Source organism: Oncorhynchus gorbuscha, linkage group LG19 (genome assembly GCF_021184085.1).
Source record: "Oncorhynchus gorbuscha isolate QuinsamMale2020 ecotype Even-year linkage group LG19, OgorEven_v1.0, whole genome shotgun sequence".
Taxonomy (NCBI): domain Eukaryota; kingdom Metazoa; phylum Chordata; class Actinopteri; order Salmoniformes; family Salmonidae; genus Oncorhynchus; species Oncorhynchus gorbuscha.
The window spans coordinates 13356198-13373867 of NC_060191.1; the positions used below are offsets into that span (position 1 = coordinate 13356198).

The following is a 17670-nucleotide window of genomic DNA, read 5'->3' on the forward strand; positions in this document are numbered from 1 at the left end:
TCTAAATATGTTAATTATTGTTACTAGTACACTGGAAACGACTGCTCATGTAAGACCAGTGAAGTCTGCAGTAGCCATGGCAACCCAACACAGCAGTAGCCATAACACAGCATTCCTGTCATTCTGATGACTGGAAACTTTTAAGTCCAATCTACATCCAGTAAGGAACCTTTGGGTTTTTAATTAAACCTGTGCTTGAAAGAAATGGAAATGATTTGTTTTAATTAAAATCACTCCAAATCCTCAATTCACAAACACACACACCTACACACCCACAGTTTATAGCCCAGCACATAAAACCGTTTGTTAAAGCATCAGGGATGTCTCAACTGAGGGTGTTGTGTGAGTGATGATTAATGGCGGGCTGATGCACCTCATTACCCCGGGATCAGACATGACGGGTCCGCTGTGGGGGTTAGGGGTCAGAGGGCGTGACCTCTGGAGGGAGGGTAGGCTTGGGGTGTCAGCCTGCCTCAGTCAAGCTTGCCTGACTACCAATGTAGAGAAACTCTTGTTAATTCAGGGTGTTTTGGATTGATATTAATCTGCAGAATTTAGATCCAAATTGTAAAAAGAGACCTGTAAAAATGTAATTGACTACGGTTATATGCACACAGCAATGCGATTATTGTGGATAGTCAGATTAATATAATCATTTGATTAAAACTTTTACATGCTTTGCAAGAAGACCGATTTCCCTAATAATACTGTTTACATGGACACATTGGAAATCAGGCTACCTGATGGGACTCGTTTTAAACCTTTTACCTCAGCGAACATGTTCTTTTTGGGAAGCGTATTTGATTCTGAGTTGGGACATATAAAGTTTGTATGTGAAAACCACTTCTAAGACACATACATACAGTTGTTCCAAACTGACTCGTACTAAAGGGGGAGGCTCTCGGCTGGTGCTGGTGCCCAGATCTAATACACCACTGGAACGTTTGTTTACATGTCCTAATCATTCAAAGGATTGCTCAGAACACCAGGTGTTTCAATCGGCGTATGCTTACTATGATTTTGACCTTACGCTGATTAAGCTTAGCAGGGCAAGGTGTTTACATGACTAATGCATAATCTGCCTACTGCCAAAGTCAGTTTAATATCATATTATTAGTGTGCATGTAAATGTACTCATTGATAAGCTAGTTAGGCCTATTGGAAGTATTTGACTGTTTTAAAACCCCTCTGTGTTTTTTTGTCTACATGATTATGTCCATGGTGTTTATATGCTACTTAGGCTTATTTGAAGTGTGTTAGTATTCTGCAACACCGGAGAGGTTTGTCTCCGTTCTCTGAGGTGTTCATCTGTGGTTATTAGTATTTCCAGACCTGCTGCTTCACGGTAGTGACAGGCTCTTTGATCAGGCAGATATAAGGGATGAAAGGTGTGTGTGTTGAGGAGGGGATTGTCTGGGGAGCGACCTGCTCACTGCAAGACTGACTGGCTGCCCGATGAACATCTAGAGGAGAACTGTGCTGATATTTGAACATGGCCTCAGAGAGACTGGGATGAGGGAGGAGTGGGAGTGGGGAGAAAAGGGGGAGTGTGGGCGAGTGGAGGGGGAAGGGTGATCAGAGAGAGAGAGGTTAGCTTGTGTTTTTTTTTTAAGTAGTCACCTCTACCATTACTGGTCTCCATTGATCTCCATTTTTCTCCCAACCCCCATTCTTATTCTCTCTCTCTCTCTCTCTCAATCTCTCTCTCCATTGTTAAATATCCCACCACCCAGCACTAAGCACTTTCCCTTCTTAATGATGTCATTGTGTGTGGGGGGAGGGGTCTCTGTCTATTCACCATTGTAGGACAGACAACAGCTGGCCCTATTGGACATGGCCACGCCCTACAAATTCTACCCATCTGGTTCCTTAAGAGGAACCCCCTCACACACACAAACACACACTCACTCACTCACACACACTCACACGAACTCATCTTCAGTACTTTTTCATCCCACAGGACTGGAACCCTACATCTGTTCTTACTAAATCAGGCCCCCAAAACAACACATTCCATTGTTGACTTAAAGAGTATATGATACTGTAGGGAGGAGAGCAAATGGAGAGAGGGAGGAGAGAGAGATCCCTCTGTGTGGGCCTCACGACCTGCCATCCAATAACTCACCCTGAGGCAGAGAAAGAGAGAGAGATGAAGGGTAGAGAGACACAGTGCTTCTGTGACCTTGAACTTCTCAGCCTCACATCCTCTCTCCTTTCCTCTCTCTCTGTGTATCCCCTTTTCTCTGTTTCTGTCCTGTCCACTCCGTTCATCTCGCAGTGTCCTTTTTGACCTAAACAAGACTCCATACTCTATCCCTACTTTAAACCATGCAACCTGAAGTAAAGCTCATCTTCTCGCTACTTCTCTTTCTCCCTCTTTCTCCTCTCTCTCTCACACACACACACACACACACACACACACACACACACACACACACACACACACACACACACACACACACACACACACACACACACACACACACACACACACACACACACACACACACACACACACACACACACACACACACACACATTCCTACAGCGCCTGTATGTGGTTTTGAGTCAGAGAGCTGTATGAGCAGCAGATAAAGGATGTGTCCATCCAAGACTTCAGATTCCTGGCATAGACTGCCTCACATCCACTGGGAATGGACTTCCAAAGGCTGAGCGAGAGACAGAAAGAGAAAGAGAGGGGAAAGAGTGAGAGAGAAAGGGGGAGAGAGAGAGAGAGTGGGGACACAAGGAGAGACATGCATTATTTATTATTTCAGTATGGTCACTAGAAAGAAAGAAGGGGATTAGAGGAGCGCTCCAAGCCAGCCAGGTCTACTGGGTTATCTCTCTGACTCTCTCTCTCTCTCTTTCTGTCTGCTCGTCCTCTCTCTCTCCCTCTCTCTCTCTCTCTCTCTCTCTCTGACTCTCTCTCTCTCTTTCTGTCTGCTCTATCGGCTCTGACTCTCTCTCTCTCTCTCTCTCTCTCTCTCTCTCTCTCTCTCTCTCTCTCTCTCTCTCTCTCTCTTTTCTCTCTCTCTTTCTGTCTGCTCTATCTGCTCTGACTCCCTCTGTCTGCCCTCTCTCTCTCCCTCTCTCCCTTTCTTCCTCTCTCTCCCTCTCGCTCTCTCGCTCTCGCTCCCTCTCGCTCCCTCTCCCCCCCCTCTCTTTCTCTCTCTCTTTCTGTCTGCTCTATCTGCTCTGACTCTCTCTGTCTGCCCTCTCTCTCTCCCTCTCTCTCTTTCTTCCTCTCTCTCCCTCTCGCTCTCTCGCTCTCGCTCCCTTTCGCTCCCCCCCTCTCTCTCTCTCTCTTCCCTTTCTCGCTCTCTCTCCCTCTCTCTCTCTCACTCTCTCTCTCCCCATCTCTCACTCTCTCTCGTTCTCTCTCGCTCTCTCTCGCTCTCGCTCTCTTTCGCTCTCTCTCCCTCTCGCTCTCGCTCTCTCTCCCTCTCTCTTTCTCTCCAATTTGCTTAATTGGCATGATGTAATGATGTGCATATTGCCAAAGCTTACTTTGGATATTTACAATATGAAAATAATGAACAAAGGAGCAAAACAACCATACATTTGACAATAAAAATAAGCATACACTAGAGTACATGTGCAGGTTGATTGGTCTGTCAGACACTGTCCCTCAACTTATGGCAGGCAGCAATGTAGTGCGCTGCCAACCCACAGCTTTCAGCTTTCTCCCCCAACAGGACGGGTAGCCTACTCTCATCAGAGGTCTTTGAAACCTTGAATAAGGGTTTAAAATGTGTAGAAATGTGTCAAGGGTATTGGTAGCGGAGTCAGGTGCAGGAGAGCAGAAGACTTATGAACAGGCAGGAGAAACCAACATAACTCGTGACAAAACATGGAATAAACGAACACCAGTCTGGCGCATCAAACATGACACGTAACACAAATAATATCACACAAAGCCATGAGCGGGAACAGAGGAATAAATACATGTAGATTGATTGGGAAATGCAAACCAGGTGTGCAGGGAACAAGACAAAACAAATGGATCAATGAAAAATGGAGCGGCGATGGCTAGAAAGCCGGTGACGTTGACCGGCGAACGCCGCCTGAACAAGGAGAGGAGACAATTTCGGCGGAAGTCGTGACAAAATGACACTCTCTAATTGTTTTATATTTTTTTACATTTTGTCAGGAAATGCAGCTCGTCTCAGGTTCTGCTGTTGTGCAATGGTCGCACAGCCTTTCCTCTACAGGGAGCCAGGTTTTCCTGTCTACCCTTCTCAATGGAAAGGCTGTGCTCACTGAGCCTGTACTTTGTCACGGTGTACTGTCGATATAGGGCCAGATAGCACTGCATTTTGCTTTGTGTTTGTTCTTGCGTTTCCCAATAAGCAATGTAGTTTTGTTTTTACTGTGTTGTAATTTTTGGTTTATTCTGATTGATTGGATGTTCTGGTCCTGAGGCTTCAGTATGTTAGTAGAACATGTTTGTGAACTCATCCCCAGGACCAGCTGGATGAGGGGACTCTTTTCTTTACTCAGCTCTTGGCATTGCAGGGCATAGTAATGATATGAGAGGGGTCACTATATTATAGATGTTTCCAAAACTTAATTTCTATTTTTTGAGTTTTTATTATTAGTGGATATCGGCCTCATTCTGACCTGCATGCATTGTTTGTCGTGCCCTGACCTTAGAGAGCTTTTTATGTCTCTATTTTGGTTTGGTCAGGGTGTGATTTGGGTGGACATTCTATGTTCTTTTTTCTATGATTTTGTATTTCCTTGTTTTGGCCGGGTATGGTTCCCAATCAGGGACAGCTGTCTATCGTTGTCTCTGATTGGGAAGGTAGATTAGGTAGCTTTTCCCCACCATTGTTTTGTGGGTAGTTGTTTTCTGGGGGTAGTGGGTAGTTGTTTTGCACCTGACCGGACTGTTTCGTTTTGTTTATTCACTTTGTCATTGTTGTTTCAGTGCTCTATTTAATAAAAAGTAATGAACACAACCACGCTGCACTTTGGTCCGATTCCTCCTCTTCATGTCCTGGCCGTGTCTAAATTCTGGCTCAGGAAGGCCACCAAAAATTTTGAGATTTCCATACCCAACTATAAAATTTTCCGTCAAGATAGAACTGCCAAAGGGGGAGGAGTTGCAGTCTACTGCAGAGATAGCCTGCGAAGTAATGTCATACTTTCCAGGTCCATACCCAAACAGTTCGAACTACTAATTTTAAAAATTACTCTCTCCAGAAATAAGTCTCTCACTGTTGCCGCCTGCTACCGACCCCTATCAGCTCCCAGCTGTGCCCTGGACACCATTTGTGAATTGATCGCCCCACATCTAGCTTCAGAGTTTGTTCTGTTAGGTGACCTAAACTGGGATATGCTTAACACCCCGGCAGTCCTACAATCTAAGCTAGATGCTCTCAATCTCACACAAATCATCAAGGAACCCACCAGGTACAACCCTAAATCTGTAAACAAGGGCACCCTCATAGACGTCATCCTGACCAACTGGCCCTCCAAATACACCTCCGCTGTCTTCAACCAGGATCTCAGCGATCACTGCCCCAATTGCCTGTATCCGCTACGGATCCGCAGTCAAACGACCACCCCTCATCACTGTCAAACGCTCCCTAAAACATTTCTGTGAGCAGGCCTTTGTAATCGACCTGGCCCGGGTATCCTGGAAGGACATTGACCTCATCCCGTCAGTTGAGGATGCCTGGTCATTCTTTAAAAGTAACTTCCTCACCATTTTAGATAAGCATGCTCCGTTCAAAAAATGCAGAACTAAGAACAGATATAGCGCTTGGTTCACTCCAGACCTGACTGCCCTCGACCAGCACAAAAACATCCTGTGGCGGACTGCAATAGCATCGAATAGTCCCTGCGATATGCAACTGTTCAGGGAAGTCAGGAACCAATTTGCATCCTGTAGCTCCAACTCCAAAACGTTCTGGGACACTGTGAAGTCCATGGAGAACAAGAGCACCTCCTCCCAGCTGCCCACTGCACTGAGGCTAGGTAACACGGTCACCACCGATAAATCCATGATTATCGAAAACTTCAACAAGCATTTCTCAACGGCTGGCTATGACTTCCGCCTGGCTACTCCAACCTCGGCCAACAGCTCCCCCCCCGCAGCTACTCGCCCAAGCCTCTCCAGGTTCTCCTTTACCCAAATCCAAATAGCAGATCTTGTGAAAGAGCTGCAAAACCTGGACCCGTACAAATCAGCTGGGCTTGACAATCTGGACCCTCTATTTCTGAAACTATCCGCCGCCATTGTCGCAACCCCTATCGCCAGTCTGTTCAACCTCTCTTTCATATCGTCTGAGATCCCCAAGGATTGGAAAGCTGTCGCAGTCATCCCCCTCTTCAAAGGGGGAGACACCCTGGACCCAAACTGTTACAGACCTATATCCATCCTGCCCTGCATATCTAAGGTCTTCGAAAGCCAAGTCAACAAACAGGTCACTGACCATCTCGAATCCCACCATACCTTCTCCACTGTGCAATCTGGTTTCCGAGCCGGTCACGGGTGCACCTCAGCCACGCTCAAGGTACTAAACGATATCATAACCATCATCGATAAATGACAGTACTGTGCAGCCGTCTTCATCAACCTTGCCAAGGCTTTCGTCTCTGTCAATCACCATATTCTTATCGGCAGACTCAGTGGCCTCGGTTTTTCTGATGACTGCCTTGCCTGGTTCACCAACTACTTTGCAGACAGAGTTCAGTGTGTCAAATCGGAGGGCATGCTGTCTGGTCCTCTGGCAGTCTCTATGGGGGTGCCACGGGGTTCAATTCTCGGGCCGACTCTTTTCTCTGTATATATCAATGATGTTGCTCTTGCTGCGGGCGATTCCCTGATCCACCTCTACGCAGACGACACCATTCTGTATACTTCCGGCCCGTCCTTGGACACTGTGCTATCTAACCTCCAAACGAGCTTCAATGCCATACAACTCTCCTTCCGTGGCCTCCAACTGCTCTTAAACGCTAGTAAAACCAAATGCATGCTTTTCAACCGTTTGCTGCCTGCACCCGACGAGCATCACCACCCTGGATGGTTCCGACCTTGAATATGTGGACATCTATAAGTACCTAGGTGTCTGGCTAGACTGTAAACTCTCCTTCCAGACTCATACCAAACATCTCCAATCGAAAATCAAATCTAGAGTCGGCTTTCTATTCCGCAACAAAGCCTCCTTCACTCACGCCGCCAAACTTACCCTAGTAAAACTGACTATCCTACCGATCCTCGACTTTGGCGATGTTATCTACAAAATAGCTTCCAATGCTCTACTCAGCAAACTGGATGCAGTTTATCACAGTGCCATCCGTTTTGTCACTAAAGCACCTTATACCACCCACCACTGCAACCTGTATGCTCTAGTCGGCTGGCCCTCGCTACATATTCGTCGCCAGACCCACTGGCTCCAGGTCATCTACAAGTCCATGCTAGGTAAAGCTCCGCCTTATCTCAGTTGACTGGTCACGATGGCAACACCCACCCGTAGCACGCGCTCCAGCAGGTGTATCTCACTGATCATCCCTAAAGCCAACACCTCATTTGGCAGCCTTTCGTTCCAGTTCTCTGCTGCCTGTGACTGGAACGAATTGCAAAAATCGCTGAAGTTGGAGACTTTTATCTCCCTCACCAACTTCAAACATCTGCTATCTGAGCAGCTAACCGATCGCTGCAGCTGTACATAGTCTATCTGTAAATAGCCCACCCATTTTTACCTACCTCATACCCATACTGTTTTTATTTATGTACTTTTCTGCTCTTTTCCACACCAATATCTCTACCTGTACATGACCATCTGATCATCCAGTGTTAATCTGCTAAATTGTAATTATTCGCCTACCTCCTCATGCCTTTTGCACACAATGTATATAGACTCTTAAAAAAAATTATACTGTGTTATTGACTTGTTAATTGTTTACTCCATGTGTAACTCTGTGTTGTTGTCTGTTCACACTGCTATCCTTTATCTTGGCCAGGTCGCAGTTGCAAATGAGAACTTGTTCTCAACTAGCCTACCTGGTTAAATAAAGGTGAAATAAATTTAAAAAAATAATAATAATATTCAGAAGACGACACCCGTTACATTGTTTGTAGTTTTCCTCTGGACATGAAGGAGAATCTTATAGATCTCTGCATTCAGTGTTTCAATGGGGTGTTTGTCCCATTTGATGAAATCTTGTTTTGCAAGTGGACCCCACACCTCACTGCCATAAAGTGCAATTGGTTCAATTACATATTCAATTAGTTTTAGCTCATTTTTAATAGGTATTTCAATTTGAATGAGCTTTTTAATGCCGTAGAATGCCCCGCGTGCTTTCTCTCAGTTCATTCACTGCCTCATTAAGGTGTCCAGTTGAGCTTACTTTTAAACCTAAGTAATTGTAGTGTGTGCAGTACTTTATATATTTTTTACCAATTGAGAACTTGAGTCTAATTCCCTGAGATCTGGATCTTCTCTGGAAATCATAATTTTAGTCTTTTTGGGGTTTACTGCCAGGGCCCAGTTCTGTCTCTGCTGTAGGCCATGCACTGTGGGTGACAGCAGGCATAGGTCATCTGCGAAGAGTAGGCATTTAACCTCTGAATTGTGGAGACTAACACCAGGGGCTGAGGATTTTCTAGAATAGTGGCCAATTCATTTATGGAAATATTGAAGAGTGCAGGGCTCAGATTGCAACTGTGGTGAAGGCCCCACCACTGGTTAAAGAAGTCTGTTCTTTTCTTGCCAATTTTAATGCTGCATGTATTGCCAGTATACATTGATTTAATTATGTCATATGTTTTACATTTACATTACATTTAAGTCATTTAGCAGACGCTCTTATCCAGAGCGACTTACAAATTGGTGCATTCACCTTATGACATCCAGTGGAACAGTCACTTTACAATAGTGCATCTAGATCTTAAAGGGGGGGGGGGTGAGAGGGATTACTTATCCTATCCTAGGTATTCCTTGAAGACTCAAGTTTTACCCCTTACACCACTTTCAATAACTTTGTAAAACAGTCCTGTATGCCAAATAGAATCAAATACTTTTTGGAAGTCGATAAAGAAACAGTATATTTTAGTATTATTTTGGTGGACATGTTTATCTATCAGGGTGTGTAGGGTGTAAATATGATCAGTCGTGTGATGTTTTGGTATAAATCCAATTTGGCTTTTACTCAAGACATTGTGCTTATTAAGGAAGTTTAGAACTCTTACATTTATAATACTACAGAAAACCTTCCCCAGGTTACTGTTCACACAAATGCCTCTGTAATTGTTAGGGTCAAATTTGTCTCCGTTCTTAATGATTGGGGTTATGAGTCTTTGATTCCAGATGTCAGGGAAATAACCTACACTCAGGATCAAATTAAACAGTTTTAATAAAGCCAATTGAAATGTTGCACTAGTGAGTTTGAGCATCTCATTTAGGATGCCATCAGGTCCGCAGGCTTTTTTAAATTTGAGAGCCTGAAGGTTCTTATAGAGCTCCTGGTCAGTAATTGGGTAATTTTGATTGTCCTTTATGGCTTTTTCTAATCCAATCAACTTCTCATGAATTTGGCGTTGTTCTGCGTTTGTGTCAATTTGAACGGTGTTGTAGAGTGTTTTAAAATGGGTTGTCCATTTGTCACCATTTTGTATCACTAATTACTCACTAATTACTCTTGTTTAGATGTTTTAGGTTTTTCTAATTTCACCAGAAGTTGTTTGTGTTAATGGACTCCTCAATTAGTGTCAGCTGCTTGCTGTTGTACTGTGCTTTTTTGGTTCTGAGTGTACATTTATAGAGTTTTAAAGTCTCACAGTAATGAAGGCATAATTCACCATTATTTGGTTCTCTGTGCTTTTGGTTGGATAGTGTTATAAGTTTTTTCCTTAGAATTTTACAATCTGCATCAAACCAGTTGTCATCTGTGATCTTTTTCGTTTTGTTTTTTATAAATTTCAATTGTGCTTCTTTTGCCGTTTGCCTGAATATATAGTTGATGTTTTGTTCTGCTAGATTGATGCCTTCTTTACAGTGAGTGAATGTGGCATCCAGAAAGTTATCGAAGAGTGTTTGGATATTTTGATTACAGGTTGCTTTCTGGTATTCTTCTGTGCTGTTTTGGGGCCATCTGTATGAATTTCTGATGTTGTACAGCTTACTGGGCTGTGAATGTGTGGTTATTTCCATGTCTGTTCTTTTGAGGAACAACGTAATTTGGCTGTGATCAGACAGAGGTGTTAGTGGCTTGACAGTGAATGAGCTGAGAGAGAAAGGGTCAATGTCTGTAATCATATAGTCTACTGTACTGTGGCCAGGAGGTGAGCAGTAGGTGAATCTCTCCAAAGAGTCCCCCCCCCCCCCGTAACCTACCATTGACAAAGTACAGGCTTCTACAGAGCTGCAACAGATCCCTTCCGTTTTTGTTGACACTGTTGTATCTATGGGGAGATGAAGACAGTTAGAGACACTATGGCCTGTAATAAAGCTGTCCCCTCGTGTGCTCCTTAGATCAGGTAGTGTTCCTGTGCTCGCATTTGTGTCCCCACAGATGAGCACATTTCCCTGGGCCTGGAAATGGCAAGTCTCTTCCTCAAGAGTGGGGAAGATCTCCTCTGAGTAATATGGGGATTCTGAGGGGGGGGATCTCCTCTGAGTAATATGGGCTTTCTGATGGGGGGAGATCTCCTCTGAGTAATATGGGGATTCTGAGGGGGAGGGGGAGATCTCCTCTGAGTAATATGTGCTTTCTGATGGGGGGAGATCTCCTCTGAGTAATATGGGCTTTCTGATGGGGGGGGGGGGGGGGGGGCATGATCTCCTCTGAGTAATATGGGCTTTCTGATGGGGGATATATATTGCGCAAAGGAACACAATTTTTAGCAGTTTTAACCAAATGTGATATTTACCAATTTTGAGGGGATCAAAGATTTTGCAGTTCGGATTTGTACAAAATGATCAGTCCTCCAGAGTGTTTACCTCTATTGACAGAGCTGTGTTTCTGTGATGGCACAATTCCATGATGACGTCAACATCTTTAAGATTTGTTTTGAACTCTCTCTCTCCCCTCTCTCCCCCCTCCCCCTCCCTCCCTCCCCCCTCCCTCCCTCCCTCCCTCCCTCCCTCCCTCCCTCCCTCCCTCCCTCCCTCCCTCCCTCCCTCCCTCCCTCCCTCCCTCCCTCCCTCTCTCTCTCTCTACTTCTCTCTCTCTATTTCTCTCTCTCTCTTTCTCTCTTCCCCTCCCTCCTTCCCTCCCTCCCTCTCTCTCTCTTTCTCTCTTCCCCTCCCTCCTTCCCTCCCTCCTCTCTCTCTCTCTCTCTCTACTTCTCTCTCTCTCTACTTCTCTCTCTCTTTCTCTCTCTCCCCTCTCTCCCTCTCTCTCTCTACTTCCCCTCCCTCCTCTCTCTCTCTCTACTTCTCTCTCTCTCTTCTCTCTCTCTCTCTCTTCTCTCTCTCTCTCTCTCTCTCTCTCTCTCTCTCTCTCTCTCTCTCTCTCTCTCTCTCTCTCTCTCTCTCTCTCTCTCTCTCTCTACTTCTCTCTCTCTACTTCTCTCCAAAGGGGTTGTTCAGAAATAAGGTAGCTGTGATTAGTTTATTTCCAGTTGGCAGATAAACTAAAATGTTTGTGTGTGTGTTTTTCAGGTTGCTGCTGTGGTCCGTCCAAGAGAGAAGGACAAAGACACTGAGATGGAGGAACCACCGGGATCACATTCCCTCTTCTGTTTCTTTAACATATTACCTTTCCAACTGTGTGTGTGTGTGTGTGTGTGTGTGTGTGTGTGTGTGTGTGTGTGTGTGTGTGTGTGTGTGTGTGTGTGTGTGTGTGTGTGTGTGTGTGTGTGTGTGTGTGTGTGTGTGTGTGTGTGTGTGTGTGAGTGAATTTTGGTGGGTGACACCTCCAATTTCAGTTTTATAATTTGCCATTTTTGTTGACTTTTATAATGTTGTGATACTCATATATCGTTGACACATTTACAATACACTTAATCATCAAGTGTCTTTACAATACTATTGATACATACTGTGGCTTGTGTTTCTAACTACCTATGTGAGAATGTATATTTGTATGTACAGTATACTCATATTTAGAAAATATATCACGGACTCTAAGAAAGCTTAAATTCTTTCACTAACATGCTGCACTTGCATGCATTCACGCACGCATGCACAAACTCACACGTACACACACACACACACACACACACACACACACACACACACACACACACACACACACACACACACACACACACACACACACACACACACACACACACACACACACACACACACACACACACACACACACACACGTACACACACACACAGATACACACCTACTGGACAGATTCGCTCACAACACAAACTTGAACTGAGAATGACAAGCGATGGTAATGTTTCTCTTTAACTTTGAACTGTTCCTCCTCTGTAACTGTCAGGCCAGAGTCAAATGACATCAAATCAATAATAATCATAAGAGCAATGGTAGTAATACTGTAATAGTGATACTGGTGATAATAATCCGTTAGTCTCTGCTAGAGATGATACATACACGCAAAGCAATGAGCGTCGATGACATCGTGAAGAGTCACATGTTATATGGTACATTCGCTGTGGTTCATCTCAGCGTATGTGGGTGTGTTATATCTGTGTGGTTGCGTGTGCATCGAACATGGGCAATATGGGCTATACCCTTCATTGGTGCTTCCATGTAGGCCATGAGGTACTGTTATCTATACCGCATCCTGTTGTGCACTGTATCTAGATGGTAAAACACAATAGCAATAGGCTCAGTGGGATTTTGATCTCTTGGTTACTTTGACCCGTGACAATCTTCTTCTCCTTCACGTTCTTTGATAGCGTCACCATCCAGTAATGTACTGTATTTAAGTCATCACAAATGTTATTAGACGATTGCGTCATCGTCTGTTTGTCTCAGCTATCACGTTAATACAAATATTAGGAGCACTTTTTATGATATCGCATGATATTGATCTAACAAATACTTTTGTTTCTTGGGTACTATGTTACATTGGCTGGTACAAAGATGTCTTTGTGTTCAATTTTCAGCTGGGTGTTGTTTTGTGTCAAAATACCTGTTCATATTAGTCAGTCATGTGTGAGCTGGGTAATATAGCAATGACCAGTAACATGGAGAGTATGGGTTCCCGTTTTATGGATTGATTTGAAATCTACCACTAATCTGAATTGCCTGTATACTGTGCACAAGTAGAGGAGGGGGAGGAGAGTTCTGAGTTAGACATCATAGACACACACTAACTATCAGGAGAGATTAGTTTTCTTAATCCACATTGACACCCTTAGAAAGACATGTACACACACACACACACACACACACACACACACACACACACACACACACACACACACACACACACACACACACACACACACACACACACACACACACACACACACACACACACACACACACACACACACACACACACACACACACACACACACACACGAGAACACATGAGAGACAGTCATAGGTATAATACTGTAGACACTTGGCCACACACAGTCCTTCTCCACCCCTGCCTCACCTGCTAGTCTATCATAGAGGGAGAAGGACGAGGAAGAGGAGGAGACATTAAAAATAAATGACTCTTGTAGAAGGCTTTGACATGATTCGGCATATGGCCAAGTCCGTGTAATGGTACAGCTTTAATTGTCCCACCATCTCTAGTGGTGTTTGTTGTGATATAGAGCAGGCGAGGCAAAGACAGAGAAACACACTTGTGTCATTAGCTTTTTGAGAATGCACTTTTGGAATATATTTGCCCTACTGTACATTCCAGCTTATTAAAAATGTCACTTTTTGCACCTGTGTTGTCCTTAATCACATGTCCTTGTCTGCACAGACTAGAAATATCAATGCCCTCCCTTGGCAACCTTAATATAGGCCAACAGACCCCAGTTTCCAACCCCACTGATGCACAGACTTTTTAAGGAAAACTACAACAGACACTTAAAGTGATTTCATAGGACTTCAGTGTCATTCCTGGTGTGACAAGTGATTCTGTGTCATGGTAGTGAGGAAGGGAGGAGAATCTAGAGTGGCGTCTTAATGTGACTAAAGCAGCGTGACAGAAGAGGGTTAATACCAGAGAGCTCTGCTGAGATAGATCGCCCAGCTCGCTCTGCTCGGCCTTGCATGGCTTTATGGGATACAGGAGGTATTAAGCAGCTGAATAATTTGTTTTGATACGTTACCCTCCTGCTTTCTGTCTGTGTGGCATTTCACTTTTCTTTTGCCCCCTTCTTATTTTGTGCCTTTGTGTCCCAGAAGTTTCTTCCTTTGCCGCCTGCCTGCGACATCACATAAACATGAAAATACTGTATATGTTTTGGCCTGCCTGCCTGCCTGCCTGCCTGCCTGCCTGCCTGCCTGCCTGCCTGCCTGCCTGCCTGCCTGCCTGCCTGCCTGCCTGCCTGCCTGCCTGCCTGCCTGCCTGCCTGCCTGCCTGCCTGCCTGCCTGCCTGCCTGCCTGCGTGGGTGGAGTTCCTGAAAGCTCCTTTTTTCTCCTTTGGGAATTAAAAGCATTTCTCTATGAAGGGAAATCTTGGAAAAGAAGTAGTGAAATTGCACATTGAGCACTGTGACGGTCCAAATGATTAACACTTGAATGGGGCCCACTATAATTTGAATGTTACCATTGGTTCTTGCTTGTTAAGGTCAACTTCCAAATGTTCAAAAAAATGCATTTACAAATACACCATTCAAATCTGAATTGGGGAATGGCTTCAGATTGATCTGCTTGCTATATTTGTCGTGCTACGGAATGTGTACATTTCGAGTCATATTTTGAGTTACATGTCAATATTTAATCATTTTGTATCCTTTGTTATAAACTGTCTTACTAGGCTGTATATAAAAGGGGAGGTGAAACGCCTTGTGTAAAATGTAATAGTGACTATGTTTGCGTACATACAGGGTCACGCGTGTCTCCTTTGCGCCATAAAAGAGAGGATTCGTATTAAATATATATGGGATATATACACATACAGTATTTTTTTGGCCTCGTCAGTTTCTTAACTGCGTAGACGTACAGTATATGTTGGGAAAGGCATTTTGGAACCAGACATGCAACCCCCGCTGTACTCAACACTGAATCTGTGTTTTACAGTAGAAAAAAAACCTTCACTTGCGTATCTATTGTTTCTTTTTTTGTATGATGCTCTGAAAATACATCATTTTTCACAAGTGGTTTCGGACATAGAAGAAGTGTTACCGGTCACTTTATAAACTGAAACTTAGGATATAATAGTAGAATAGCTGTTGCATTACCTATTTGTTACGACCTGTATGTAATGTTATTATGGAAGATGTAATGTCCTTCTGTAAATGTTGTTTATTGTTGGTTTACCTGAAATAAATAAAGTTTATTAATGTTTCAAACTGTGTTCAGCTACCAATGCAAAACAGCTGTTGTTGGGTCATGTATTACATACATACTTTCATACTAATTCTACCACAACTCCATTCTAGTGTGGTCATGCTAGTGTGGATATGGGTTGCCTTTGTCCTCCTATTCATCAGTATTTACATAGTTAGCTACTTCCTGAAATTAGTTATCCCTGGAATTGATCTAAGTACCATACTTCGTTTTTTTAAAGGCATAATTTATTCAACGGTACCAGCGACAGGTTCTAGTGATTTATCCTTTATTACCTGTATTATCCCTGGCTGATGTGAGCTGAGCTGGACTGATTGTATTGTACCACCACAGTGTTTTCTCTGGACACCCACCAAGGTGTTATGTCTCTGATTCAAACCATACCAATAGGTCAACAACATCTGCATCCCAAATTGCATCCCTATGGGCTCTGGTTAAATGTAGTGTGCTATATAGGGAATAGGGTGCCATTTGGGATGCATGTTAGAAAAAAAGTATGTAACTTCACTTATGCGTACAGTTTTCAAGCATACTGGTCCTTTAAACAGATATACTTTAAAACATGAAAACAAACAACCTCCAGGTCATAATGACTGCTGTGACAGATAGGTAGGAGAAAAATACAAGGAAACCCCAACAGCACAATGTGTGCTGTAAGAATGTAATGTTCATAACGTTTTTTACATTTCTTTGGAAAAACAATGAAGTCATTCTATTCTATTATGTGGTTATTGCATGTGGTCATAAATGGTTCTGAAACGGTTTTGCACCACAAAATTCCCCACAAAAAAAATGCATTTCCAATAGTTAATTCAAATGTATCTCTTTAATGCTGGCTCATAGATCAACTGCATGAAGGTCAAATCTGACCCAAGGTTTTAACTTTGTCTTTGTAATGTTGATTGCTCTGGACAACTTTATTCCAAACTGAATAGACTTGGCTAGACACCCAGCCCTAAAACAAGACATTTAGTAACATAAGTCATTTTGAGTTTGTGTGTCTCTCTTGGCAGGGTGTAGCTTGAAGAACCAAGTCTCACTGCATTCTTCTGTCAGGATATATTACATACTTATTGACTCCCTCTCCATCCCACTGACAGACATGCCTCCTAACCAGTCAGAATCCCTAGGTGACTGATTAACATTAGGGATCCTCTGTATTTGCTTGGCCTCAGCTGGTTGGTCATGTTGTTCTGAATTCTCAATAGAGAGTGCTCTGTGACAGTCTCCTGTGCACACTTAACCACAGGTTGATAACTACAAATAGGTTTTGATGCACATCACTTGGGCTAATCATATTTTTGATGTGCTATAACTGGTCATAGTGTTGTTGATGGTTGCAACAGTAGTTGATTTGATTATTATTTATGTTGTTATGATACTGTTTTTGTACAATAAATAGCCTTACATTATCTAATATAACTCTAGTGAACAGTAAGGTACAGTACAGTTGATGACAAAGGAGAGATGATCGACTCTCTGAAAGTCAAGGGGGCAGGTCAGCCCTGTTAAGCTCACTGTAGTTGAGTTTTTCTCTTCCTTCCTTTGGTGTTCTACACAGGGTCTCTCTCTCTCTCTCTCTCTTTCTCTCTCTCACGGTTTCCTTCCTGTTCTCCTCTACACAGTGTCTCTCCCTCCCACTGTTCCCTCTGCGCGCACCACTGTGTGAGATGGGTTTGAAACCCCTCGGATCCCAAAGTCTCGTGGTGACAAACCACTTTCATCCCTGTCCCTAGGGCCCAACGGTGGAGACGACATTATGGTTGAAAGGGGAAACCGATTAAAATGATGCTGGTTGTTCTTCCCTCTCTAAAATATCCATTTAGGCTATACTCATTTTTAATATGGAAAGCACATGGCATTTATTCTGTGTGTTTTATTTTACACTCACACACAGTTTTACTGGATGGTAATACCAAGGGGGTCTGGACTGTTACAATGGTAGGCTATTTGAGGAGGTCTAATATGATATCTCTGTGTCAATCCTTCACAGTTTTAATGCACATATAAATGATGGGTAAAGGGTTAGCTCATATAAAGAGTAGTCCTACTGTCATATTTGTAAATGTCTTTCCTTTTCCATCAGTAGTCCTAGATGTGGCTTTCAGAATATCATAGGCCTATTTATAAGGGCATAATTCTTATATGAAATATTGAATATTGTTTCGGGCTATAGAACTAAGACATTGAAACCCATCAGTCCAAAATCGAGAGCCATGCACATGAGAGATGAGCAATTGTAGACGATCCCTAAACCTTGCATCTGTTAGTCC

General features: G+C 43.5%; 1 protein-coding gene across 2 annotated transcripts in view; it reads left to right on the forward strand.

Moving 5' to 3' along the window:
- LOC124005584 (cyclin-dependent kinase 14-like) overlaps positions 1 to 11945 on the forward strand; it is a 274642-nt gene extending 262697 nt beyond the window's left edge. For both annotated transcript variants that reach the window (XM_046314981.1, XM_046314983.1), the window contains one exon: positions 11616 to 11945. The gene's annotated coding sequence lies outside the window, so the exon portion shown is untranslated. The remainder of the gene's footprint in view (positions 1 to 11615) is intronic.
- The last annotated feature ends 5725 nt before the right edge of the window (positions 11946 to 17670 follow it).